Source organism: Callospermophilus lateralis, chromosome 5 (assembly GCF_048772815.1).
Source record: "Callospermophilus lateralis isolate mCalLat2 chromosome 5, mCalLat2.hap1, whole genome shotgun sequence".
NCBI classification, from domain to species: Eukaryota; Metazoa; Chordata; class Mammalia; order Rodentia; family Sciuridae; genus Callospermophilus; species Callospermophilus lateralis.
This window is the reverse complement of record NC_135309.1, coordinates 8,650,141-8,678,020: the sequence shown is the minus strand read 5'-3', so window position 1 is coordinate 8,678,020 and position 27,880 is coordinate 8,650,141. Positions and strand designations below refer to the sequence as shown.

The 27,880-nt window shown below is 40.0% G+C and overlaps 1 long non-coding RNA gene across 1 annotated transcript; it reads right to left on the bottom strand.

Moving 5' to 3' along the window:
• Positions 1 to 218: 218 nt before the first annotated feature.
• LOC143399555 (uncharacterized) lies at positions 219 to 27,238 on the bottom strand. Its single transcript, XR_013091414.1, has 3 exons — positions 26,956 to 27,238; positions 26,721 to 26,816; positions 219 to 591 (listed from the first exon to the last, which is right to left on the bottom strand). It is a non-coding gene; the product is annotated as an uncharacterized LOC143399555 (long non-coding RNA).
• Positions 27,239 to 27,880: the final 642 nt, after the last annotated feature.

Below are 27,880 nucleotides of genomic sequence, written 5' to 3'. Positions count from 1 at the left end.
ACATTAAAAATATGGTAAATCAGTGCTCCCAGTTGCTTTAAAAGCCATTTCACTCATAGTGGAAAAGAAACCCTCTAAATATCTGATATTTACCTCCTATACATGAAAGGTAATGGAGCAAAGAAATGTGTGAAAATGTTCAATTTTTTCAGGTCCTTTGAAGAACAATTGCACAGGGTGAGAAACTGAACCAGAAATCTGATAGAGTTTTCATAAATTCCAGTTTTATTTTTGTGTCAGATTTCCATTGCACTGATGAAAATACCAGAGAAAATTCAACCGAAGGGAGGGAAGATTTATTTTGGCTCATGGTTTTATAATATTCAGTCCATCATGGGCTGACTGCCTTGCTTTAGCCCCGAGGTCAAGCAGAACATGGGATGGAATGGTGAAGCGGGGTAGACCTATTTATCTCATGGAAGCTGGGAAGAAGAGAGAGAATATGAATTAAGTATATCACTAGTTACCTCGCAGGTTTTATTGTGCAGACGGTAGTTGTGGTCTTTCTATTTTCTGTGATGCTGCTTCCCTTGATACTGTAGTGTGCGCTTATGATGGGGTTCACATCTTTGGTGCCTCATGGTCCAGGTACTGATTAGTAAAGGAAGAGAAAACAATGATGCTAGCTTCTAAGAAAACATGAGAGAGGCTACTACCTCAAGTGTTCTGAGGGCAAAATCCCTAGTCAGCATGTGGGTTTTCCTTAGCACTGCTGTCTACCAGCATTGCAAACTTCTCATGAGAATAAGGTTTGATGACCTTGGAGAAAATGACACTGCATTTTGTGTATTTTCTGAAGATTGAGTTGGTGGCTTCCATTGTGGGTTATTGGATAGCTAAACTCTTTCATTTAACCACACAGAACATGACCACTATCAGGGATCAGATGAAGATATTTCCTGTGCAACCTACAAGTTTGCATGAATAACTACCCCAAATTTTTCAGAAGCACTTTATGTAGAGAGAAGAGTAGTTATGGGTAATGGGCTGTTCTAGCAACCTAATAACAAATGAAGTTGTTATTAGGGTCTGCCTCACCAAGACCCTTGAATACTATGTGCTATGCCTCCAGCTCAGGAAGTGTGATGATCCCCTGGTATCAGGTACAGGATGTTCTTCAGTTGGTCTTCCCCAGTTCTTCCCCACCCCTCTTTGTTCCTTATAAATCTCAAGAATACATGTAGAATGAGGATGTAGAAGAATGAAAAGCAATCCCATGAGATGACAGGCCAAACTGTCTGTCTCTTGGAGAAGGAGAAGTGTGGGAAGGCAAAAGTAAGAAGCGGCAGAATGGGAAGTGGAAAGAGATGGGGAGAGAACCCACTGACCATGTCCCTCCCTGGACCAGGGTCCAGTACAATGGGATGGAGTCTTTAAAGGATTTGTCTCTTAAGGCCACATTAGAGTAAATGTTCTTATTTTCAATGAATCCCCAAAGGATAATTGAGAGTAATATGGGTTAGGGTTTGATTTATGGTTGGGGTATAGAGAATATTAGTTTAGGGTTAGGTCTGGAGTTAGTTTTCTGTTTAGGGTTAGGATTACAATTAGGGTTATGGCTAGGATTACAATTACGTTTAGGTTTCGGGTTAGGGTAATGGGTAAGTTTAGAGCTAGGGTTAGGGCTTGTGTTAAGGTTAGAATTAGGACTAGGTTTTGGGTTAGATTCAGGGATAGTTCTAGGTTTATGTTTATAGTAACAGGTTTTGAGTTAGTGTTAGAACTAAGGCGAGGGTTAGGTTTTGGTTTAGGGTTAGGGTTAAAGTTATGCTTAGGGCTAGGTTAAGGCCTAGGATTAGCTCTAGGTTCAACCAGAGAAACAAGACAATCGATTACAATAGAATTCAAAGAGTTAAACCCACACAGATTGTCATTTGATCCTAGACAAGTGTGCCAAAAATATATTAGAGAAAGAACAGCCTTTATTAAAAAAAAAAAAAATGTGCTGGGAAAACTTGTTATCCATTTGTAGAAGAATGAGACTGAATCCCTGTCCCTCACCTTGCACAAAATTCAATTCATGGATCAAAGGGCTATGAATTAGATGATAAGCTATGAATTCGTAGGAGAAAACAGTCAACACTGCAACATGGTTGCAAGCAACAATTTTCTCAGGAGAATTCCTGAAGGTTGAGAACTAACTTGAAGAATTAATAAATGGGATGACATCAAATTCAGAATTTTCTGCAAGGCAAAGCAAACAAAAATGTGGTTAAAGGAGGAGAATAAATTTTCTGAGAGAATAGTAGTATCCAGTATGCATAAAGAACTCCAGCATCTTATAATCAAGAATAACCCAATTAATAAAGAAGTGAATTAAGTAAACACTTATTAAAAGAAGAAATACATTTGATCATATATAATGAGAAAAAAATATATGTATACAGATATATAATACACACACACATATATAAAATGATAAAAAAAATTTACCATCTTTAGGAATTGGGGAAATGAAAATCAAAACTACACTACATTTCATCTTACTTTGTTTAGAATGGCAGTCATTTGAATACAAAAAATAATAAATACTGGAGATATTGTGAATACTTTCACACCCTTGGAGGGATTGTAACTATGGAAATCAGTAGGAAGTTCCTCAAAACACTAGGTATGAAAAACCACATGATACAGTTATATCATCGCTTGGTATTTAACATAAAATATTGAAGTTAGGATATTATAGTGATACATGCATGGCCAGATTTAAAGGAGCACAACTTAAAATATGGAACTGGCCTCGATGTGTACCAGTAGATGTATGGATAAGAAAACGTGGGGTAAATCCACAGTAGAAGCTTATTCAGTCATAAAGAAGGATGAAATTGTTATTTACAGGAGAATGTATGGAACAGGAGAATATATGTGAAGTGAAAAAAGTCAACTCAGAAAGTCAAGGTTCATGTTTTCCCTCATGTGTGGAAGCTACAAAGAAAGGAAATGTATAGAGGGAGCTCTTATGACAATCAGAGGGAGATCAGTAGAGGAAGGGACCAGGCACAAGGAGGAGGGAAGGATAAGGAAAAAGAAGAGATGCTGGGAGGGTAATGGCAAAGTTATATTGTTCTACTTTGTGCATGTGTGACTGCCTTATAACATCACAGCATTACGTGTAAGTATCATGCACTAAGGAAAATGCAGGAAAAAAGAAAGGGTACATTCCAGCTAATCTGCAATCCCAGTGTCTGAAGTTCTCTGCATCCTATTCCTCCCCTCCTGTTGGAGGCGACCCCAAAGAGGAGTTTCCCTCTCAGGGCCAGTGCCAACTGGGAATCACAGCATGCACGGGAAGGTAAGTAGAGAGTGAAGGTTGCAGGTTCCCTCTGGGGTACCTTCATCTCCAAATTTGGAAACAGTAGCCACCTCCAGGAGAGTTGCTCCCTATGTGCATATCCTGACCTTTGCTGGGTTATAATGTCCATCAGCTCCCCTACTGGACTGTGGCAACTCATGCTTGTGCTGTTATCATCCAGGCAGGTGTCCCAAGCCAGTCCTCAGTACATAGGGCTCCTCATTGTTTCACAAGAGAAATATTGAGAAAGTGGTGACACAAAATGATAACGTAGCTTTTAAGGAAGTAGGAAATTATTTTATTCTGAGGCAAACTAAGAAATTAGTTTATTAGTTTTATCATGGCCTTGATAATACACAGATTCATGTTACTGTTCATAACATGTTCCACCATGGAAGTGCTTTGATGAACTTTTATACCCGTGGAACGAAGACCATGAATCTGTAGATTTAACAAATTCTTCACTGGGGTCCTTATGTAGGCAGGCAAGGAGACCTGCTTTATAGTTTTCAGAAATTATCTTGAAGAATTTGTAGCTTTAAGATTGATATAGGGAATAGGTTGGCTAAGCTTAGTGATACATTTTCATAATATCACAAGGATGTTTGATGAGATAAAATAGTTGAAAATACACAGCTTTTTTTTTTTGTATCCGGGATTGAGTTCAGAGGCACCCGACCACTGAGCCACATCCCCAGGCCTATTTTATATTTTATTTGGAGACAGGGTCACATTGAGTTGCTTAGCAACTCGCTTTTTGCTCAGGCTCATTTTGAACTCATGATCCTCTTGTCTCAGCCACCCAAGCTTGTGCCACCATGCCTGGCAAACACAGCTTTTAAAGGCATGAGATAGCCCAAAATACTTATGGTTCTTGTGAAGTGCAATTTTCCTCCCTCCACAGTCATGAGGGTCTGCTTTATCAAGATCTTATACTGTGCAGGATCTCCAATACATATGCCGCTTCAGAGAAGTTCAGCTTCATAGTGGACCCTTTGGGCTAAGTACCAAAGTGTGCATACAGAGCTTGAAAGTCTCAATCATAGCATTTGATAGAGTCTGAGAGAAAGGAACGTAGTCTTCAGGAAAAGGAAATAGTTCTAAAGCCTTCAAGGAAGCAATCCCTGCATGATGTTAGTGATACTAGCCATTGTGAGCTAGTTCTCAGCTTTAGTCATTTCCATCCTCTGCATCTGACAGCATTCCCCTCCAACATAAAATAGGTATAATATATTCAAAGTACACGTGATCAAGATTATACTGTGAAGAAAATGTGGTGAATGAATGGTTAGGCATCCAAACCAACCCCCAAACCTCTTTGTGCATCATCATACTCTGATGGGACTGACAGTATGTTTTCCCACTGTATGCACAGTTATCTGTACTTTGTGAATTGCTTCACTTGATGTTTGGAGTATTTAATTCATTATCAGTTTGATTTTTTTCTCCTGGCCACTTTGAGTCCATGGCCATAGAGTTGTGTTCAGTACCTGGTTCTAAGAAAGGTTTATCTTTAATGTCCAAATTATTGTAACTCTTATTCCCTCTATATGTACAGTTTTTATAAGATTCAAAATCTTTGGGAATCCCATATGACAGTCAACAGAGTAGAAGTCATGGTGAGGTGGTAGAAATCCATATGTCATAGTGCTCCCAAGCATTTTCTGCAGCTGATGATAGTATTTACATCATCTGGAATTTTGGATTCAAAAAATTGTTCCTATAAATAGTAGTTCATTTGGGTGATTAATAAGGTTTGGTGCAGACTTTGGGATGTGTACCACAATGACAAGGAGTGGATGTCCACTCAGGTTTGTTGCACTGGGAAACAGATTCAGCTGCAATAAGTTGACAATTATATTTGTCATATGAAATTTGTCATAACTTACTGTCTCCAGGAATAATGAAAAAACTGTTATGCAGTTGACTAGAACCACATTAGCATGCTTTCTTTTTTCCTTTGCATAGGAAGAAAGTTTGTTTTGGCTGGAAAGGTTTGGTATATGAAATACAGAGATTCCCAAAGGAGAGTTGGTAGGTTTGAGTCTGTGGTGTGCCCCCAAAGTTGCTGTTAATTCAAGAATATCCAGAGGTAAAGCTCGGAATGGAACCACCATTTGATCCAGCTATTCCCCTACTCGGTCTATTCCCTAAAGACCTAAAAAGAGCACACTATAGGGACACTGCTACATCCATGTTCATAGCAGCACAATTCACAATAGCAAAACTGTGGAACCAAACTAGATGCCCTTCAATAGACGAATGGATTAAAAAAATGTGGCATTTATACACAATGGAGTATTACTCTGCATTAAGAAATGACAAAATCATAGAATTTGGAGGGAAATGGATGGCATTAGAGCAGATTATGCTAAGTGAAGCTAGCCAATCCCTTAAAAACAAATGCCAAATGTCTTCCTTGATATAAGGAGAGTAACTAAGAACGGAGTAGGGATGAAGAGCATGAGAAGAAGATTAACATTAAACAGGGATGAGAGGTGGGAGGGAAAGGGAGAGAGAAGGGAAATTGCATGTAAATGGAAGGAGACCCTCAGGGGTATACAAAATTACATACAAGAGGAAGTGAGGGGAAAGGAGGAAAAATATAAGGGGGAGAAATGAATTACAGTAGAGGGGGTAGAGAGAGAAGGGGGGAGGGGATGGGGGAGGGGGATAGTAGAGGATAGGAAAGGCAGCAGAATACAACAGACACCAGAATGGCAATATGTAAATCAATGGTTGTGCAACTAATGTGATTCTGCAATCTGTATATGGGGTAAAAATGGGAGTTCATATCCCACTTGAATCAAAGTGTGAAATGTGATATATCAAGAACTATGTAATGTTTTGAACAACCTACAATAAAAATTAATTTTAAAAAAATATGGGGGAAAATACTGAATATTGGTTATGAAATTAAACTATAATCACTACTTTATAAAGTTTAAAACTGCTTTTTGGAATAAATTAGTGTATGGTCAATCTCTAGGGAAAGGCGATGGAATGGGACTGGTACAGGAACAAGGCAAAAGAAGACACATACACCTATTTTTATCTTTTCAATTTTAGCTCACAACCACGTATCTATCACCCATTTAAAAAATAAATATTTTCAAAAAGAGAATAATATAATTCAACCTCAAAAAAAAAAAGAATATCCAGAGGTGAAATGATTAGATTATGAGAGCTGTGATCTTATCAATTCATTCTAGTTTGGATGGACTGAGTGGGTGGTAAAAGCAGATAGGTGGGGTGTAGTTAGGTGGAATGAGTCACTAGGAGCATGTCCTGGAAGGGTTATTCTTCCTGGAGCACCTCTCTCTCTCCCCCCTCCCTCTCTCTCCCCTTCTTGGCCCCACCATGACCCAACCAGCTTCCATCAGGTTGGTTCTTCCACCCAATTGTGCTTCCTCACCTTGAGCCCAGAACAAGGTAGTCAACCATTTGTGGTCTGAGACCTCTGAAACCAGGAGTCCCAAATCAACCTTCCTCCTTTACATTGTTTACGCTGGATATTTTGGTCACAGTGATGCAGAAACTGACCAAAATATAGTTTCTTTCTCTAGATGTGATTTAGATTTGTGATGTCCCACATAAGCTCACATGTGTGACACTGGAAGTAGGTTTAGAGGTGAAATGATGTGGTGATGAGCATTTTTACCTGATCAGCTCACTAATCCACTTTAATGGATTACCTTGCTGGCAACTTAGGAGGTAGGGTATGGCTGGTGGAGATAGGTAGCTGGGGATGTGGCTTTGCAGGTTATATTTTGTCCTTGGTGAAGGCAGCCCTCTCTTTCTGCTTCCTGACTGCTACATCCTGAGCTGCTTTTCTTCTCCATGCCCTTCTGACATGGTGTTCTGCCTCACATTGGGCTCAGAGCAAGGTAGTTAGCTGTCCATGGACTCAGACCTCTGAAACTATGAGCAACAAATAAATTACCTGCTCTAAAGTTGTTGTCAGATCTTCTAGTCTTGGCAGCAAAAAAAGCTGATTAAAATAGTAGATTTGGGCTGGGGTTGTGGCTCAGTGGCAGAGTGCTTGCCTCACACATATGAGGCACTGGGTTCGATCCTCAGTACCACTCAAAAATAAATTAACAAAAATCAATATATTGTGTTCATGTATAAATAAAAAATATTAAAAAAAGGAAAATAGTAGATTTACAGGCATGGTGGTGCACGCCTGTAATCCCAGCAGCTGAGGAGGCTCAGGAAGAAGAATTATGAGTTCAAAACCAGCCTCAGCAAAAGCTAGGTTCTAAGCAACTCAGTGAGACCCTGTTTCTAAAAAAAAAAAAAAAAAAAAAAAAAAAAAAAATAGAAAATAGGACTGGAGATGTGGCTCAGTGGTTAAGTGCCCCTGAGTTTCATCCCTGGTACCCTCCCCCCAAAAAAATGTGGTTTTACCAGCTAAAACCTGGAATTTTACTTAAATATAATTAAATTATGAGAGAATTATTACTTGGGGTTAATGTAAAACCTGAATCTTTTGAAGTTTAAATTTTGGTTCCATTGAAGTAGGAGATTTGAGATAAAGAAAAAGGACATTTATAACAAAACATGACTAATGTGAGGTTATAATGTCATACTATGTAGTTAACTGAAACTGTTGAGTTTAACATTTTTCTTGACATTTAACAAAATATGTCAAGGAAAATCTTACCACCTAGGCACACATATGGCAGATATGATGTTAAGATAACAATAAACAAGAAGTAACACATTTTCTATAAGCAATTAGCACAAAAGCAATCTATTATTAGCAGAATTTCCTGCTCCTTTTTCCACTTCTTTCTTTTCTGAGCCAACTCCTCAAGTTTACATTCTAGGACTGACAGCTATCAGGTTCTAGAAAGGCAGGGTATAAAATTGACATCTAAAAGCTTAGAGCTTGGGCTTTAGGCTCAGCATTGTGTTAAGTACCATCATTTGCCCAATCAGATGAAGGTGTGTATAGGTAAAGAGTCTTTAAGACAGGACAAGGGGCTGGGCCTGGGGCTCAGTGCTAGAGCTTGCCTAGCGAGCCTGGTAGGTGGAGAGAATGGCTGATGGACAGACATGCCATATCTTCCTCCCACAAGAAGGCTGAGTTTTGGAGGCTGCTCCTTAAAAGGGACGAGAGACATGTCCCAGGCCACCTGGGTTGAAGAAGTGATCTGGGCCTCTGCAGAGTCCCCTGCAAGACCCATTTCTAGGAGAGTGACAATCCAGGCCTGAGTAAGCCCCCTGTCCCCATATTTCATGATCACCCAGGGTCCATAAGAGAAAATGTAGTGAGCAACTTGGTCCTAAGTCTGCTTCAGGTCTCCTTCCTGGCTGCTTGAGTGCACACAGTTTGGGGCTCTGACCTTCTAGAAGAGTCTGAACAGGAAGGTGACACCCACAGAGGTATGGGGTAGCCCTGCTGGATGACCTTGTTCCCTGGTCACAAGGGCTTGGGAGTTGAGGTGGCCTGTCCTCTGGCAGCAAGGGCAGCCCAACAGCCCAGGGTTCCCTGGGAGGGAGATTTGAAATGGAAAGTGAGGATTGAGACTCTGCTGCCTGCCCCCAGTGCCATCCAGTCCATCTTGGATGCCTGGCCAGACAAGCACCCAGAGGAGTCCTGTCAACTCCCAATTTTGCCCAGTTTCAAAGTGAAATATATAGAGGGCCTGGGGGTGGGTTGCCTTGGTCTGGGTGAAGCTCAGGCTACACATGGGCCCTAGGAGACAGACCGCTGGACAGGATCCTGGCTCCATCACTGGCCCATGTGATGGGTGTGTCTCACCAGAGGCTTGGTTTCCTCCTGTGTGAAGGGATGATGCTGTGATCATCCTTGTTTGTCTACCTGAGAGGACAAAACACCAAGGGTGTGGGAATGCAGTTTATCTGGGCCAATGCAAAGATGATCCCCAGGAGAACAAAGTTCTGCCCACCTAGAATGTGTGCTCTGTAAATGGCATCTGAGTGATCTCGGTTTATAGATCATTAAGGAAAACAATGGAAGAAAAATAGAAGGAGGAGGTGACAGCACACCTGTGGCTGTGCTGTGCTGACGGAGGACAGTAGCACAGGAGTGGTGTTGAGAGTAGTGGTTAATTTGTCCTCTACAGCTTTGGAGTTGTTTTGTTTCCTCACTTGTGGTGAAAGCGTAAATGAGATTTAGATTCCATCAGTCCTTCTCAAATTAAGAAATCCTGGGCTGGGGTTGTGGCTCAGTGGTATAGAGGTTGCCTAGCATGTGTAAGGCACTGGGTACGATTCTCACATACAAACAAATAAAAATAAAGGTACAGTGACAACTAAAAAATATTAAAGGCAAAAAAGGAGAGAAAAGAAATCCTGCAGAAGTGTGAGTTGTGGGAAGGCCCCCCCCCTGCCTGGCTCCTGCAGGATCACAGGGCTGCACGGCTCTCAAGAGTCCAAGTTAGCCTCAGACGGTGTCACCTGGGCAGTGAATGGAAACAGGCCCTCACATCCCCCAGGCTCCAGAGGTGTGGGGTGTTTGCACAGAGCCTGTCAATAACCTTGGAGAAACAGATGAGATAACACTGCAGGAACCATGTCCTGATCCAGGTCAGGGGCAGCCTTTCCATCGTGCTGGAAGAAGAGGCAGCATCCAAAGGAGCCACGTGGAAATAATGGATGTGTACATTTATGTTCACACCTCACCCAGCAGACATTGTGCTGATGGTAAGGCCAGGGGCACATGTGGGAAGCAGATGAAGGAGAGGGGCAGCTTCTCCCTGGTGCACATGAAAGAGTGCAGGCCTCTAAGTCATTCTCCGTACTCAGGGACTCACACATGTCTGGAGACCGCTCCACAACACTGAGTAGCATCACCATGTGGATGACAGCCCAGTGACAGGCAGCTGGGTCAATGGACATGGGTCTGCATGATTGTATAGCCATGAAGTGTGCAATCAAAGAAGCAAAGTGCTGCTGAGATGCCAATTGCAAGGAGGGAAAATTGTGGTTTTTAATGATAACCAGGGTGGAAACTGTGTGAACCTTCATGGTGAACAAGAAAGACTTTTTATATCTTAAAAATAACAGATCATATGTCACTGGTGTTCTTTTTTGGTAGTCAAAATCTTAATAAATTATAATGTTTTCTACTTTATCCACTCACAGTCTTGATAGGTCCTGACTCTCTCATCAACTCTATGACTCAGCCTCCCTTAGCTGGACTTGTCATTTCCATTCTCTCACTGTCACTCTGTGTGTATCTTTACAGGAGAGGTTAGGTTCTTGAGGCAGTATATTTTGGGGTCTTGTTTTTTTATTCATTCAAGCAGTAGATAGATGTCTTTAAGTGGAGAACTAGCAACTTATATTGAATTATTGAAAGGCATGGGCTTTATCATTTTGTTGATTTTCTTCTCATTTTTTGTATGTCCTTTGTTACTTCTTCCTATCTTATTCATCTCTGTGGTTTGATGCATACTGATTGATCATGTCTGATTCTTCCCTAGTCTCAATTAAATGTGTGCTCTTGTATTGGGATTTATTCTTTCCCACGTTCTTGTTTTGGTAGTCTCTCTTCTTCCACTCCCAGGTGTGGGATTCACTTTAGCTTCCTTTGCAATGCTAGTATGTGTTCATGAATTCCCTTGGTGGGAGCATATCTTGGGAGGTCTTTATTTCTCCTTTGACTGTGCAGTCTACCATTGCTGGGTATAGTAATCTTTGGTGGCACTTGTTTTATTTCAGGACTTGAAATACACCATCCATGTCCTCTGGCCCTTAGGTCTTCTGAGAAGGCCGATGTCAGCAATGGTCTTGTCTTTGGTGCTGTTTGGTGCTCTCTCATGCTGGTTCTAAAGTTTCTTGTGCTGCACTTTTCACTGAAGGAGCTGTTGTGGTGGTGGTATTTTCTCATCATGTGCATTTGGGGTTCCACAGCCCTGTGCATCTGGTGTCTGTGTCTCCACGTGTGTGCCACTGGGAGGCATCAACAAGTGGGTCTTTTTCTCCCCCTAATTCTGTCATGAAAGTGAGTACCTGGGTATGAGTATGAGTGGATGGTGGTTGGAGCTGGGCAAAAGTCCCGTCATCTGGGCTTGGGGTGCTCCAAAAGGAACATAAATAATGAAGCTTGGATCTGATCCCGCCATGTCAGATTGGCTTTCTACAGGATTTGGTGGGCCATGGCACAGCATCCTACTCTGCGTTCATGTGTCAGAGAATACTTATGGAGTGGACACTGAAGCATTGGAAAGATACAGTGGCATCCCAGATGGGAATGCCATGTGAGTGCAAGATGGTGGTACTCCCTTGAGTACCATCGGCCTATCTGGGTGAGGTCCTCCATTGGCTTCAATGCACAGACCTGAAAGGAGGTCTGAAAAGAAAAGTAATTGAATGGAGCATTTTTGTAGAAAATATTGAAACCCTCAATTATATTTTACAACAAGCTGTAATCAGTTAAAGTAGATGAGGGGCCACAAAATTTTAGTGATCCTAGTCCTTCCTTTATCTGACCACTGAAGGCGCTTTCCTGACCAAACAAAATAGGGTTTGTTCTAATCAGCCTAGTGAACTTCTAGATTCATAATTTTACCCAGTGGTAGTTAATGAACATAAGCTCCCAGGTACAACACATTTTTTTTAAGTTATGAGGCTTCTTGTTTATTTAGTTTTATTAAGTTGTGCTAGTGATCAAACCTAGTGCCTCACCTGTGCTAAGCAAGCACTCTACCACTGAGCCACAACCCCAGCCCCACAACACGTTTTTAACACAAAGATATCCCTGCATTTTCCTCTTTAGCATACTACCTTGTGTGTGTGTGTGTGTGTGTGCGTGTGTGTGTGTTTGTGTGTTTGTGTATGTAAATATATTTTTTGGCGGGTGGTACCAGGGATTGAACTCAGGGGCACTGAACCGCTGAGTTACATCCCCAGCCCTATTTTGTATTTTATTTAGAGACAGGGTCTCACTGAGTTGCTTAGCACCTTACCTTGCTTTTTGCTGAGGGTGGATTTGAACTCATGGTCCTCTGCCTCAACCTCCCAAGCTGCTGGGATTGCAGGTGTGTGCCACTGCACCCAACACACCCAGTATATTTCTTTGCATGTAAATTATCTTTATCTTGGTGCAGTTTAAAAAATATAATTCATCCCTAACCAACCAAACCAGCAGCCAGGAGCATTGGCATTGCTCTCTATCTCCTCCCCTCCTCCTCCAACCTCTCCACCTCTGCCTCCATTCCCCCTTCTCCAACTCCTCCTCCCAACCCCTCCCTCTCCCCTCCTCTACCCTTTCCTCCCCCTTCTCCATCTTCTTCCAATTCCTCCTCCCCTTCCTCCACCTCCACTCTCCCCTCCTTTTCCTCCTCCACCTCTCCTCCTCCCCCTTCTTCCCCTTCTGCACTCAGTTCCTCCTTCTCCACTCCCTTTCTTCTCCCCTTCTTCCTACGCTTCCACCTCCTTTCTCCTCCTCCCTCTTTCTTCTTCACCCCTTCCTTCTCCTGTACCCCAATTTTCCTCTAATAGAACAACCTGAATTAGTTTAAGAGAAGAAGCCTAAAAGAAACATAGAATAAAATGTTGAGTCCCAATACAATACTGACTCTAATTACATGGAAGGGGAAACTCTAAAATTATAGGAATTAAAGTTAAAACTCATTATTTACTTCCACTTGAATGCTACTGGATGTCTAACACAAAAACTCTGGTTTGTCACCTGACTTCCCAATCAGGAGGGTTGTGAGGACCCAAGAGAACAAAAAGTCAACCAGTATACACTCTGTAAAGAGGGTCACTGGAGAGGGAAGACATATGTATTCAGCAAGAGCCTGACCCAACCTGGCAGATGGCACAACATGTAGAGGAAAGCTAAAGGATCAAGAAGGGCTGGTCATGGTGGCACATGCCTGTAATTCCAGTGGCTCAGGAGGCTGAGGCAGGAGGACTGCAAGTTCAAAGCCAGCCTCAGCAAAAGCAAGGTGCTAATAAACTCAGTGAGACCCTGTCTAAATAAAATACAAAACAGGGCTGGGGATGTGGCTCAGTGGTTGAGTGACCCTGAGTTCAATTTCCAGTATAAAAAAAAAAAAAAAAGCCAAGAGGCTTCTCACAACTTGCCAGTGAACCCTGAGGAATCTCACCTGACATTAACAATATAAGAACAAGTTCTGTTTTCTATGAACCTGATATTAAGCACCTGGCAGTAATATATAACCAAAGCACGATCATATATGTACATTGAACAGGTAGACAATATTTTTCTTTCTTCTTTTTAAAATTTTTTGTTTTAATTAGTTATATGTGACAGTAGAATGCATTTATGCACTTTGACATATCATACATAGATGGGATATAATTTCTCATTTTTCTGATTGTACATGTTGCAGAATCATATTGGTCACACAGTCACATATATACATACAGTAATAATGTGTGATTCATTCTACTATCTTTTTAAAAAATATTTATTTTTTAGTTATAGGTGGATACAATATCTTTATTTTTATGTGGTGCTGAGGCTTGAACCTGGTGCCTCATGCATGGTAGGTGAGCACTGTGCCTCTGAGCCGCAACCCCAGCCCTCATTCTATTATCTTTCTTATCCTCACATCCCCATCGCTCCCCTCCCATAATTTCCTGCTACATAATCTAAGATAATGTTATTCTTCCCTAGTGCCTCCTGCCTTACTGTGAATTAGCATCCACATATTAGAGAAAATATTTGGCCTCATATTTTGTGGGATTGGCTTATTTCGCTTAGCATAATATTCCCCAACTTCAACCATTCACTGGAAAATGTCATAATTTCACAATTCTTTAAAGCTGAGTAATATTCCATTTTTTAATCCATTCATCTATTGAAGGGCATCTAGGTTGCCTCCACAGTTTAGCTACTGTGAATTGAGCTGCTATAAACATTTATATGTCTGTCTCACTATAGTATTCTGATTTAAAATCCTTTGGGTATAAACCAAGGAGTGGGATAGCTGGGTCAAATGATGGTTCCATTTCCAGTTTTCTGAGGAATCTCCATACTTCTTTCCATAGTGGTTGCACCAATTTTCAGCTCCACAAGCAGTGTATGAGTGTACATTTTCCCCAACATCCTCACTAACATTTATTGTTGCCTGTATTCTTGATGAATACCATTCTGACAGGAGTGAGATGAAATCTTAGAATAGTTTTGATTTGCATTTCTCTAATTGCTAGACATGTTGAACACTTTTTCATATATTTGTTGATCTATTTTATTTCTCCTTTGAAGTGTCTGTTCAGTTCCTTAGCCCATTTATTAATTGGGTTATTTGTTTTTTTGGTGTTAAGTTTTGTGTGTTCTTAATATCCTAGAGAATAATGCTTTATTGGAGTGCAAGTGATAAAGAATTTCTCCCAATCTGTAGGCCCTCTCCTTAAATTATTAATTGTTTCCTTTGCTGAGAAGAAGCTTTTTATTTTGAATATATCCCATTTATTTGTTCTTGATTTACTTCTTGTGCTTTAGGAGTCTTGTTAAGGAAGTCAGATCCTAGATTGATGTGTTGAAGATTGGGGCCTATTTTTTCTTCTATTAGGTACAGGGTCTCTGTTTTAGTGCCTAAGTCTTTGATCTATTTTGAGTTGATTTTTGTGCAGGACGAGAGACAGAAGTTTAATTTAATTTTGCTACATACGGATTTCTTGTTTTGCCAGCACCCTTTGTTGAATAGGCTATTTTTTCTCCAGTGAATGTTTTTGGCACCCTTGTTTAGTGTGAGATAACCGTATTTATGTGGGTTTGTCTCTGTGTCCTCTATTCTGTACCATTGGTCTACATGTCTGTTTTGGTGCCAATATCATGCTGTTTTTTGTTACTATAGCTCTGTAGAATAGTTTAAGCTCTAGTATTGTGATGCCTCCTGCTTCACTTTTCTTGCTAAGGATTGCTTTAGCTATTCTGGGTCTCTTATTTTTCCAAATAAATTTCAAGATTGCTTTTTGTATTTCTATGAAGAATGTCATTGGTAGGAATTGCATTAAATCTGAGAATTGAGAATTTTTGCATCTATGTTCATCAGGGATATTGATCTGAAGTTTTCTTTCCTTGATGTGGCTTTGTCTGGTTTTGGTATCAAGGTGTTATTAGCCTCATAGAATGAGTTTGGAAGGATTCCCTCATTTACTATTATGCTTTTGGTAGTACAGTCATTTTGATAATATTAATTCTGCCTATCCAGGAGCATGGAAGATCTTTCTGTCTTCTGAGGTTTTTTTCAATTTCTTTCTTTAATGTTCTGTAATTTTCATTGTGCAGGTTTTCCACCTGTTTTGTTAGATTGATTCCCAGGTATTTTATTTATTTATGTTTTTTGAGGATATTGTGAATGGAGTAGTTTTCCTAATTTCTCTTTTAGTGGATTCATTGGTGATGTATAGGAATGTGTTTAATTTGTGGGTGTTGATTTTATATACTGTTATTTTGCTGAATTTATTTATTAGTTCTAGAAGTTTTATGGTGGAATTTTTTTGGATCTTTCAGATATAGAATCATGTTTTTGCAAACAGTGATAGTTTGAGATCTTCTTTACCTATTTGTAGCCATTTAATTTCTTTCTTTTAATTGCTCTGGCTAGAGTTTCAAGGATGATGTTGAACAGAAGTGGTGAAAGAGGACATCCTTGTCATGTTCCAATTTTTAGTGGGAATGTTTTCAATTTTTCTCTATTTAGGATGATGCTAGCCTTGGGTTTAGGACATCTCAAAGCCCTAGAAAAAGAATAAATCAACACCAAAAGCAGTAGAAGACAGGAAATAATTAAAATCAGAGCTGAAATAAGTGAAATTGAAACAAAAAAATTGGCAAAATAAAAAGTTGGTTCTTTGAGCAATCAGATTTCTGTCCTTGGTACATTGGATCACCATTTATTCCATATCTGGATAACTTGCCAAACTTCAATAGATCAGTTGATGGATCAATCAGGCTGCCAATTGTGGATAAGTACAAGGATATGGTCACTATGGTCCTGGAATCAGGATCTATTTGTAAAGTCCAGAAACTTTTGATGATGCCAAATAAGTATAATGTGGAAGTTGTAGGAATACTTTCTGAAGATGTAGAAACAGATTCTGTAGCAATAGGTGAAAACTTCAAAATCAGACTCAAAACAATTGAAGAAGAAGAGATTCTTCCAGTATTCAAATTTTGTGATCCTAATAACCTTTGTCATTCTGGACGCACATTTGACGCCAGATAGTGATTATATAGCACAAATCCATCATCTACCCAGGGTATAATGTGGTGCTGCATATTCATACCTGTATTGAGGAAGTCAAAATAACAGCCTTAATCTGCTTGGTAGACAAAAAATCAGGGAAAAAAGTAAGACTTGACCCCGTTTTGTGAAACAAGATCAAGTATGCATCGCCTGCTTAAGGACAGCAGGAACCATCTGCCTTAAGACCTTTAAAGACTTCCCTCAAATGGGTCGTTTTACTTTAAGAGATGAGGGTAAGACCATTGTAATTGGAAAAGTTCTGAAATTGGTTCCAGAGAAAGACTAAGCATTTTCTTGATGACCCTGCACAATACTGTGGGGAAAATTGACTGCAAAAGCCTACTTCACACCACCTTCTCTTATTTTCTCCCCATTGATAAACTTCTTCCCATATTTTCCAAAGAGAAAATTCACAGCAAAAGTCCACATTATGTCAGATTTCTCATATTGAGAGCTCTGCTATAGCACTGTGGAATTTATCCCAAGATCTCCTCCTCCCCTTTCAAACTCTGTTTCCTTGGATAGATTTGGCAATAGCTTTGTAAGTGATGTGGACATAATTGCCTACAATAATGGAAACCTACAGGAATTTTTAATTTTTCATTTTCCCCTTAGGCATAGTCGTTTTTCCCCAGGCAGATCATTCTGAGTGTACAGAGTCTGTGTGCACGTGTTACAAAGACAACTACCATGTTAATAAAATATTCCATTTGGGAAAAAAAAAGTTGGTTCTTTGAAAAAATAAATGAAATAGATACACCTCTGGTCATGCTAACAAAGAGAAAAAGAGAAAACTCCAATTACTAAAAAACAAGATGGAGAAAATACTACAATGGACACGTCTGAAATACAGACGGTAACTAGAAAGTATTTTGATAATTTATACTCTAATAAAATAGAAAATATTAAAGACATTGACAAATTTCTAGACATATGACCTATACAAACTGAATGAGGAGGTCATGCATGCTTTAAACATATCAGTTTCAAGTAATGAAATAGAAAATGCCATCAGAAGCCTACCAACTGTGGTTGTAGCTCAGTTATAACGTGCTTGTGTAGCATGCATGAGGCACTGGGTTCGATGCTCAGCACCACCTACAAATAAATAAAATAAAGGTCCATCAACAACTAATAAATAAGTAAATTAAAAGAATATAAATTTTAAAAAAAAAGCCTACCAACCAAGGAAAGCCAAGGATCAGATGGATTCTCAGTCAAGTTCTACAAGACTTTCAAAGAAAAACATCAATACTCCTCAAAGTATTCCATGAAATAGTAAAGGAGGGAACACTTCCAAACTTTCTATGAGGCTAATAACACCCTGATACCAAAACCAGACAAAGACACATCAAGGAAAGAAAACTTCAAATCAATATCCCTGATGAACATAGATGCAAAAATTCTCAATAAAATTCTGGCAAATTTGTATACAAAAACATATTAAAAAGATAGTGCACCATGATCAAGTGGAATTTATCCCAGGGATGCAGGGTTGGATCAACATACAGAAATCAATAAACATAACTCATCATATTAATAGACTTAAAAACAAGAATCATGATCATCTCAATAGATGCAGAAAAAGCATATGACAAAGTACAGCACACCATCATGTGAAAAACTAGGGATAGTAGGAACAGACAATTTTTTTTAACTGAAACTTGTGATGTGCAGTTGTGTCAAACCTCTCAAAAGTAAATAAAGCTGGAAGGTTATAAGGAAAGGTTCTAGTGTGGGGGTGCCTAGTAATATCTATCACAAAGGCTCCTCCGGAGTCAGAAGTTTATCCTGAGTCAATTTTGGCCTAATTTCATAAGCCTAAAATCCTTCTAACTTGCTACATAAGCAGAATTGATCTGTAACTATTTTTTGCTGGTATGATTATCTAGCCCAAATATTTATTCCTCAGATTGGTCTAAAAGATGGCATGTTAAAGTGCTAACTTCACCAAGAGATCCCAAATGACACAGATCAAAGGATCCCTCTACTAACACAGTGGTAACAGAGAACAAAAGCTGTTTTATTTTGATGTATCTTTGTCTGGTTTTTGTATCAGGGTGATATTAGCTCATAGAATGATTTTTGGAAGGGTTCTTTTTCTATTTCATAGAATACTTGGAGGAGTATTGGTATTAATTATTCTTTGAAGGTGTTGTAAAACATTGCTAAAAATTCATCTGGTCCTGGGATTTTCTTAATCAGTAGTCTTTTGATGGTGTTTTCTATTTCTTTACTTGTGATTGATCTGTTTAAATTGTGTATGCCCTCCTGATTCAGTTTGTGTAGGTCATATGTTTTTAGAGATTTGTAGATGTCTTCAAGATTTTCTATTTTATTGGAGTGTAAATTTTCAAAATAGTTTCTAATTTTCTTCTGTATTTCAGTTGTATCTGCTGTGATGTTTCCTTTGTCATTGTGTATTTTAGTACTTTTGTGTTTTCTCTTCAATAGTGTTACTAGGGGTTTATTGATTTTATTTAGTTTTTCAAAGAACCAACTTTTTCTTTTGTCAATTTTTAAAAATTGTTTGTTTCAACTCCATTGATTTCAACTCTGATTTTAATGATTTCCTGCCTTGTATTGTATTTGATGTTGATTTGTTTTTATTTTCCTAGGCCTTTGAGATGTAAATTTAGGTCATTTATTTTTTGATTTTTATTCTTTTAATAAATGAGCTCAATGCAATGAAGGTTCCTCTTAACACTGACCTCAGCGTGTCCCAGAGATTTTGATATGTTGTATCACTCTTCTTATTTACCCTGAGTATTTTTTAAATTTCATCCCTGATTTCATCTGTTATCCATTTGTCATTTAATAGCATATTATTTAGTCTCTAGGTGTTAGAGTAGCTTCTATTCTTTATTCTATCATTGATTTCTAATTTCATTCCATTATGATTTGATAGAACTCAGGGTATTATTTCTATTTTTTTTGTATTTGCTAAAAGTTGCTTTATGGCATGTGATATGGTCTATTTTAGAGAAGGATCCATGTGCTGCTGAGAAGAAAGTGTATTTGCTCATTGATGGATGAAATGTAAATATGTCTGTTATGCCTAAATTATTGATTGTATTATTTAGTTCTAGAGTTTCTTTGTTTAGTTTTTTTTGGGGGATCTATCCAGTGGCTACAAATGTGTTAAAATCATCCAGTATTATTGTGTTGTGGTGTATCTGATTCTTTTTTTAAAAAAATATTTATTTTATTCATTTATTCATTTTAGTTATTGATGGACTTTTATTTTTTATTTATATGTGGTGCTGAGAATTCAACTCAGTACATCACATATTCAAGGCAAGCACTCTACCTCTGAGCCAAAACCCCAGACCCAGTCTGTTTGATTCTTGAAGTTGAAAAGTGTTTGTTTGATGTATATAGATGCTCCATTGTTTAGGGCATAAATATATGTGATTGTAATGTCTGGTTGATGAATAATTCCCTTAAGCAGTATAAAATTGCCTTCTTCTATCCCTTTTGATTAACTCCGGCTTGAAGTCCACTTTATCTGATATGATGATGGAAACCCTGCTTGTTTACACAGTCCATATATGTGATTTTCCCCATCCTTTCACCTTCAGTCTGTGGATGTCTTGGCCTACGAGGTGAATCTCTTGGAGACAGCACATTGTTGGGTTTTGTTTTTTATTCCCATTTGACACTCTATGTCTTTTGATTGATGAGTTTGGGCCATTAACATCCATGATTTATATTTCTAGTCATTTTGGCTTATTTCTGGTTTTTAATTTGACTTAGTTTCTCCTTTGGTTGACTATTCCTTTGGTGTAGTTCCTCTCTTTGCTGGTTTTCACTTTTTTTTCCCACTTCATCCTCATGGAATATTTTGAGAATGTTCTGTAGTACAGGCTTTCTAATGTGAATTGTTTTAACTCTTGTTTATCATGCAAGATTTTTTATTTAATCTTCAAAGCTGAAACTTAATTTTGCTAGATTTAAAATTCTTGGTTGGCATCCATTTTCTTTCAGAGCTTAAAATATACTATTCCAGGATTTACCCCATACATAGTTTCCCCCCCCACTCTCTTGTGATATTTAAAAATTTATCCTTATTCTCTGTTAATCATTCTCATTATAATGTGTCTTGGTAAGGTCTGCTGTTTTTTAAATTTGGAGTTTTGGGAGCCTCTTGTATTTGATTTTCCATTTCATTTTGTAAGTTTGAGAAATTTTCTGATATTATATCTTTGAAAAGATTGTGCATTTCTTTGGTTTTTTATCTATACTCCTTCATCTAGCTCAGTAACTCTTAAATTTTACTTTTTTTCATATTATCCCATAATTCTTGGAAGTTCTGTTCTTGGTTTCTTATGATCTTGTCTGGAGGTCAATCAGTCAAAGGCACATCAAAGGAAGAAAACTTCACACCAATATCCCAGATGAATATAGACATAAAAATTCTCAATAAAATTCTGGCAAACTGCATATAAGAACATATTAAAGAGTGCACCATGATCAAGTAGGGTTCATCCAAGGGATGAAGGTTGGTTCAGTCAATAACAATAATTCAACACATCAATAGATGTAAAAATAAGAATCATGATCATCTCAATAGATTTTAAAAAAGCATTTGACAAAATACAGCACTCCTTAATGTTCAAAACACTAGAAAAACTAAATATAGTAGGAGCATACCTCAACATCATAGAAGCTATCTATGCTAAACTCAAGGCCAACATCATTCTAAATGGATAAAAATTGAAAGCATTCCCTCTAAAAAGTGGAACAAGACAAGAATGTCCTCTTTGATCACTTCTATTCAACATCATCCTTGAAATTCTAGCCAAAGTAGTTAGACAGGAGAAAGAAATTAAATGGATACAAATAGGAAAAGAAGAACTCAAATTATTTGCTGATGACATGATTCTATATTTAGAAGACCCCAAAAATTCCACCAGAAAACTTCTAGAACTCATAAATCAATTCAGCAAAGTTTCAGATTATAAAATCAACATGGATAAATCAAACACATTCCTATATATTAGTGATGAATCTACTGAAAGTGAAATTAGGAAAATTACCCCATTCACAATAGCCTCAAAAAAAAAAAAACTGTGAATCAATCTAACAAAAAAGGTGAAAAATCTCTACAATGAAAACTATAGAACACTAAAGAAATAAATTGAAGAAGACTTCAGAAGATGGAAATATCTCTAATGTTCTTGGATATGCAAAATTAATATAGTCAAAATTATCATACTGCCAAAAGCATTATATAGATTTAATTAAATTCCTATTAAAATCCCAGTAAGTGGGCTGAGGCTGTAGCTCAGTGGTAAAGCTTTTGCCTCGCATGCTGAGGCACTGAGTTCAATCCTCAGCACCACATAAATAAAAAAACTGTGTGTTCATCTACAACTAAAATATATATATAAAAATATTTAAAAAAATAAAATCCCAATGACTTTCTTAATAGAAATAGAAAAAGTAACCATGGGACCCATTTGGAAAACTAAGAGACACACAGCAGCCAAAGCAACCCTTAGCAAGAAGAGTGAAGCAGGTGGCATCACAATACCAGACCTTAAACTATACTATAGAGCCATAGTAACAAAACAACATGGTACTGGCAATAAAACAGACATGTAGACCAATGGTACAGAAGAGAGACACAGAGACAAACCCATTTAAATACAGTTATCTCATACTAGACAAAGGTGCCCAAAACATACATTAGAGAAAAAACAGCCTATTCAATAAATGGTGCTAGGAAAACTGGAACTCCTCATATAACAAAATGACATTAATCTCCTATCTCCCACCCTGCATGGAACTCAACTCAAAAAAGACCAGAGACCCTACACCTAATAAAAAGTAGGCCTAAACCTTCACAATGTTGACTTCCTTAACAAAACTCCTAAAACACAAGAAGTAATATCAAGAATCAATAAATGAGATGGATTCAAACTAAAAAGCTTGTTCTCAGAAAGGAAACAATCAATAAGTTGAAGAAACAGCCTATATAGGGCTAGGGAGATAGCTCAGTTGGTAGAGTGCTTGTGTCACATGCACAAGGCCCTAAGTTCAATCCTCAGCACCAAACAAACAAACAAACAAACAAACAAAAAAAACTTCAAGACATAACCCTCAGAATGGGAGAAAAATCTTTCCCACCCACAGAGAGCAAACTAATCTCTAGGGTATCTAAAGAACTCAAAAAAACTTAACACCAAAAAAAAAAACAAATAACCTAATCAATAAATGGGCTAATGAACTAAACAGACACTTCACAGTACAATAAAATGCAATCAATCAACAAACATATAAAAACTGTTCAACATCTCTACCAATTACAGAATGCAAATCAAAACTACTCTAAGATTTCATCTCATTCCAGTCAGAATGGCACTCATCAAGAATACAAACAATAAAAAATGTTGCAAGGAAGGTGGTGAGGGCAGCAAGGTATACACTCATACATTCCTTGTGGGATTAAAAATTGGTGCAATCATTATGGAAAGCAGTTTGGAGATTCCTCAGAATACTTGAAATGGAATCACCATTGGACTCAGCTATCCCACTCCTCAGTTTATACCCTAAGGACTTAAAATCAGCATATTACCATGATGCAGCCACATCAATGTTTATAGCAGGTCAACTCACAATAGCTAAACTATGGAACCAATCTAGGTGCCCTTCAACACATGAATGGATTTAAAAATGTAGTGTATATATATATGATGAACTATTACTCAGCCTTAAAGAAGAATGAAATTATGGCATTTGTTGGTAAATGGATGGAATTGGAGAATATCATGCTAAGTAAAATAAGCCCATTCCCCCAAACCAAATGTGGGGGTAAGCTAGGGAAGAATAAAGTTACTTTAGGTAGAGGGGAATAAAGGAAAGGGAGAAGGTATGGGGGCAGGAAGGATAGTAGAAAGTATGAGACATTATTACCATATGTATATATATGACTGTATGACTGGTGGGATTCTACATCATGTACAATCTGATGATCTATCAAAGTGCACTCTACTGTCATGTATTACTAATTAGGACAAATATTTTTAAAAAAGGTGTTTTACAGAATCCAATGACATTAGATTTCTATAGTTTAAGGGACACCTATGATTTTATTAAAACTATATGATGTGTACATGTTTCTCACGATTCTGAAAATCTTTCCAAAGCCTTAAATGGCTTCCACTCACAAATCAGTGGCATATGGCTCATCCCCAAAGCTTTTACGAGTTACTGTCTTCATTCAGAGACTGACCGATGGAACTGATTGCTTCTGTGCTATCTGCAGACAATAGTGCTTTGTTGTGCTTTTTACTGTTGTTCTAGCATGATTCTTGCTCTACATTTGCCTCATGCACCAACATGAACCTCTGATGTTCTGCAATGCTACATACCCTTCATGTTCCATGTCCTACCTGAGAAAGAACAAGGACCCGTGGTCACCTCTCCTAGGTTCACTTCCTTCAGCAGAAAGCAGCCAGATCATGCTGATGTGCAAATGTCTTGGAACAATCTGGGGGGATGCTGGGGATATAGCTCAGTTGGTAGATATAGCTTAGGTGCTTGCCTTGCATGCATAAGGCCCTGGACTCAGTCCCTAGCACAACAGAAAACAACAGAATCCAGGAGAGACTGTTAGGTGGCCAGTTGACCATGAATGAGTGAACGGAAGAGATCAAGAAGTGCGGCTGAGCCTCGGGAGCCTTATCTGAGTGGCAAACACCTGTAAGATGGGGGCCTGCTAGGTCAAAGCCTCCTCTAGCATTCATTGAGATAAACTATCATTTCTGGACCATGTCATCATTATTTCATGTAACCAAGGCTCCTGGATCCTCCCTTGTCTCCAAAACTAGGTCATAACACATATTAAAAAGTAATGAACCAATTAAAGGGCAGGAAATTGAGGCAAAAATAGGGAAATTCAATAAGAAATCCATTAGGGGATGGGGAAATTGAGACAAAACAATGGGACTCAATCTCCCTAAAAACTCTCAATTCTGAGCAGTACATCATCCTCTCTGGGAGGAAGTCCACGCAGCTCCTATGATGTAAGTCAAAAGGTGGCATGGACAGGACTCTGGAAACTTCCTGGACCTCCCAGTGAAACTGGAGAGCAGGAGGAGTGTGCTGAACCTCTCCTTCCTGAGAGGACTCACTCTCTGCCTTCAGTGATCCTTTGCCACTTTCACATGCATTCTAATGAGCTCACTTCTGTTACACTGAGAAACATTTCTGGAATCTTTCTGGCATGATTGCAAGTCTTGGGGTGAAGGGGGGCTCTTCATGATGCCTCAGTTGTGTGGAAGGCCTCATACCTGTAACATCACCATGGGGTGGGAAAGAGGTCCATGTTTCCAGAGCTGCTCCAGACACAGGCTGCACTGAGGGTGACATGAGCGGTGACTTGGCTCTGTCCGTCTGCCCACCCCTGGGGTACACAGCCTAAGTTGGTGTGGAGAGGGACTTTGCCACATCCTGTCTAGCTTGATTCCATGGGCACTTTAGTTCAAAGAGTTGTGGGGTGAAAATCCCTGCCATTCTCCTTGGGTGCACAGGAGGCCTGGGAGGAAGTGTCCCTGGCTCTGGCTCCAGCTTGCTCCCTGGTGATAGAGGAAAGACCTGGCTGTCTTCCCGTCCCCAGGCATGCCAGCTAGGACATACCACAGTAGCAATAGAGGGGACCCTGAAATCTCCATGAGAACAAACCCACATCAGCCTGCTGGAGGAAGGTGCACCACAAGGAGGAAAGTGGAGGTGCCCCAGTACACAGCCAGCTCACCCCCAGAAGCAGAGCTGTCTGGTCAGCCATCCTAATGCTCACCTGAAGGAGCCCAGCTGAGCCTACCTGGAATTGCTGGCCAGCTCATTCATAAACTAATTTTATGGAGTGATTTGTTTTGCAGCAGTAGGTAAGAAATACATAAAGAAATACATGCAGGTAAATTGAAAAGTTTCTCTGATATGCAGGAGCTAATTAAAAATAAGAGAGGAGGGGTGGTAAAAAAAAAGAAGAGAGAAAAAAACACAGGAGAGGAAATCTCAACAAAGTAGAGGAAAGATGAGTACACTAGACAAAGGGGACAGAGGAGGAGGAAGAAGGGATGGGAAAAGGAAGGAGCAGTGGAAGGGATCTGACAGAATTTTCCTATATGTCTGGTCGGGGGATGGTGGATCCTGGCATCAGGCATATCCACAGGACACTAAGGATTTTTTAAAAACTACACTGTAGATGAACTGAAGAGATCAGTGGAGTGGAGGGAGTGGTGGGGGGGGGCAGGGGGAAGTGCTGGGGACTGAACTGGTATAGGTTGATTTCATATCTTTATAAACATGTCAGGGCATATCCTGGTGTTGTATATAACTAAAAGAATAAATGTTTTAAAAAACAGAGAGGAGTGCCAGGGACCAAAGATAAACCCCAAAGGCAAGCTCACAGGACATACTTCCTCCAGCAGGCCCTGCCTGTTTACAGGTACCATCCAGTATAGCGGTTCTTTAAAATGATTAATCCATCAAGTGGATGAACCCACTGATGAAGTTACAACTCTCATAAAATAATCATTTTGATAGGAGGCAGATAGATGTGAGTGGTGGAAACATGAGGTCAAGTGAATAATTCTCTAAAATGGGCCCACTGTCCTGCCCCTCCTCATGCTTTATTTTCCAAGAAGTAATTCATACACACTACTGCCTGGCCTCATATGTCACATTCTCCTCAACAAACTACCTGTTATCTGCAGGAGAAATGCAGGCCCAGAATAATGTCAATAAGATGAACCCAAGTTACTCTGAGGGGGGACTTTTGTGACACTTTCCCAGATCAGATCCTAAAGCTCAGAGATACGGCTCATTCTCCCTAACTATAAAATTTGTAAGAACAGGTTCCAATCAGAACCAGTCACGTGGACCAAAGTGACCTAGCACTGTCAAGACAGCGGGGAGCAAAAGTCTGATATCATTTTATTGTCAGTCAAAAGTCAATATGTGTAACTTTGGAACTCTCCAGGAACTTCCCTGGGACCCCAATAAAACTGGAGGACTGGAAGTGCATACCGTCCCTCTCCTGAGAGGTCCCCCTCTCTTGAGAATGTCCCCTTTCTCCTTCCTATCCCTTCTAATAAACTCATGCCTATAATTCTGAGCAACTTGCCTGAGAACTTTGTTTTTCTAAAGAATTGGGGTCTGAAAGGGGCGGTCACACTGCCTCAGTTTCCTAGAAGGCCTCAGGCCTATAAAAATTTCACCTCCGAATGTTCCTGATGGGTGTCACATGTGAGCTTCTGGGGAACATCTCGTGTGCAATCCATAACAACACGGAAGGTGGCATATTCTGGAACGTACTGGAAGATCAGAATGCAGAGTAAATGTCAGAGCGGTCTCCCCAAAAATACCTACTAGTAAAAACCTACTGTATTGGGTTGATCACATTTAAAAAAAAACACTGCACAAATTCGTTGAGTAATTTATAATCAACTTCACCTGCTTGAACTTGGTCCCTGTGGCTTCCAGACCTGTGAACTATGCTCGCGGCACCCATCAGGTCGCCACCGCAGGCTGCTGCCCTAGAAGCCGGGCTCCCTTGAGTGTCCAAGCAGTCACAACAGTAAAGGTCAGGAAGGGTGCGCTCTGAACTGCTAAGGCAAAGCTCATGTCGCTTCAGACAGGAGCAGCACATCTCTTCCTCTGCTTTGCTCCGTTCGTGACAACCATTTCTAAACTATCTTCTGCCAGCTTCACAGCGAACGCGTCCCCACAGGGTCAGGATTCATCGCAACTGCGAGGGTGAACCTGAAAAGAGATGGGTCAATACACCTGTCACTCTGGCCTCTGGCAGCCAGGGATTGGATGAGCTTAGCTGTCACTCACGACGAGGGCGTTGCCTAGGTATTGTCCATCAGGGCGCTGGGGCGGAACTGTCCAGTCCAGTGCGCGAACGGATGGCAAGGGCGGGCTTCCGCAGTCTCGCGGGCTTTTCTTCCTCGTCCACGGAGCTCCTTCCTCGCAGGCCCGCGTCCTCTGCTCCGGAAGCTCGGTAGGCTCTGCACGGCCTGTGTCTCCCCCTCGGGTTTCTAAAGATTCCTCGGGAGGACAGCGAATCACTCCGCATACCAGAGACGGTGGGTGTGCGGTCAAGACTGGCGGACCCGATCAGCGCCGGCGTGGGGACCCGCGTGAGGTCAGCTGCGGAGCGTGGGGCGGAGTCCAGGCTGGTGGGTGGCTCGGGGCCCTGTCCTCTGGGGCCGCGGGTGGGCTGGCGCGGGTCCCCGTTGGCGAGTGACGCTGTCCCCTGTCCCCTGGGCCCGCGGAGTGGGCTAAGCGGCAGCGGGACCCTGGAGTCCAGTCCTCTCCCTTTGGCGACCTCCAACCTCCGTGGGTCATCTGGGCAGTTCCCGCAGCCGGCGGC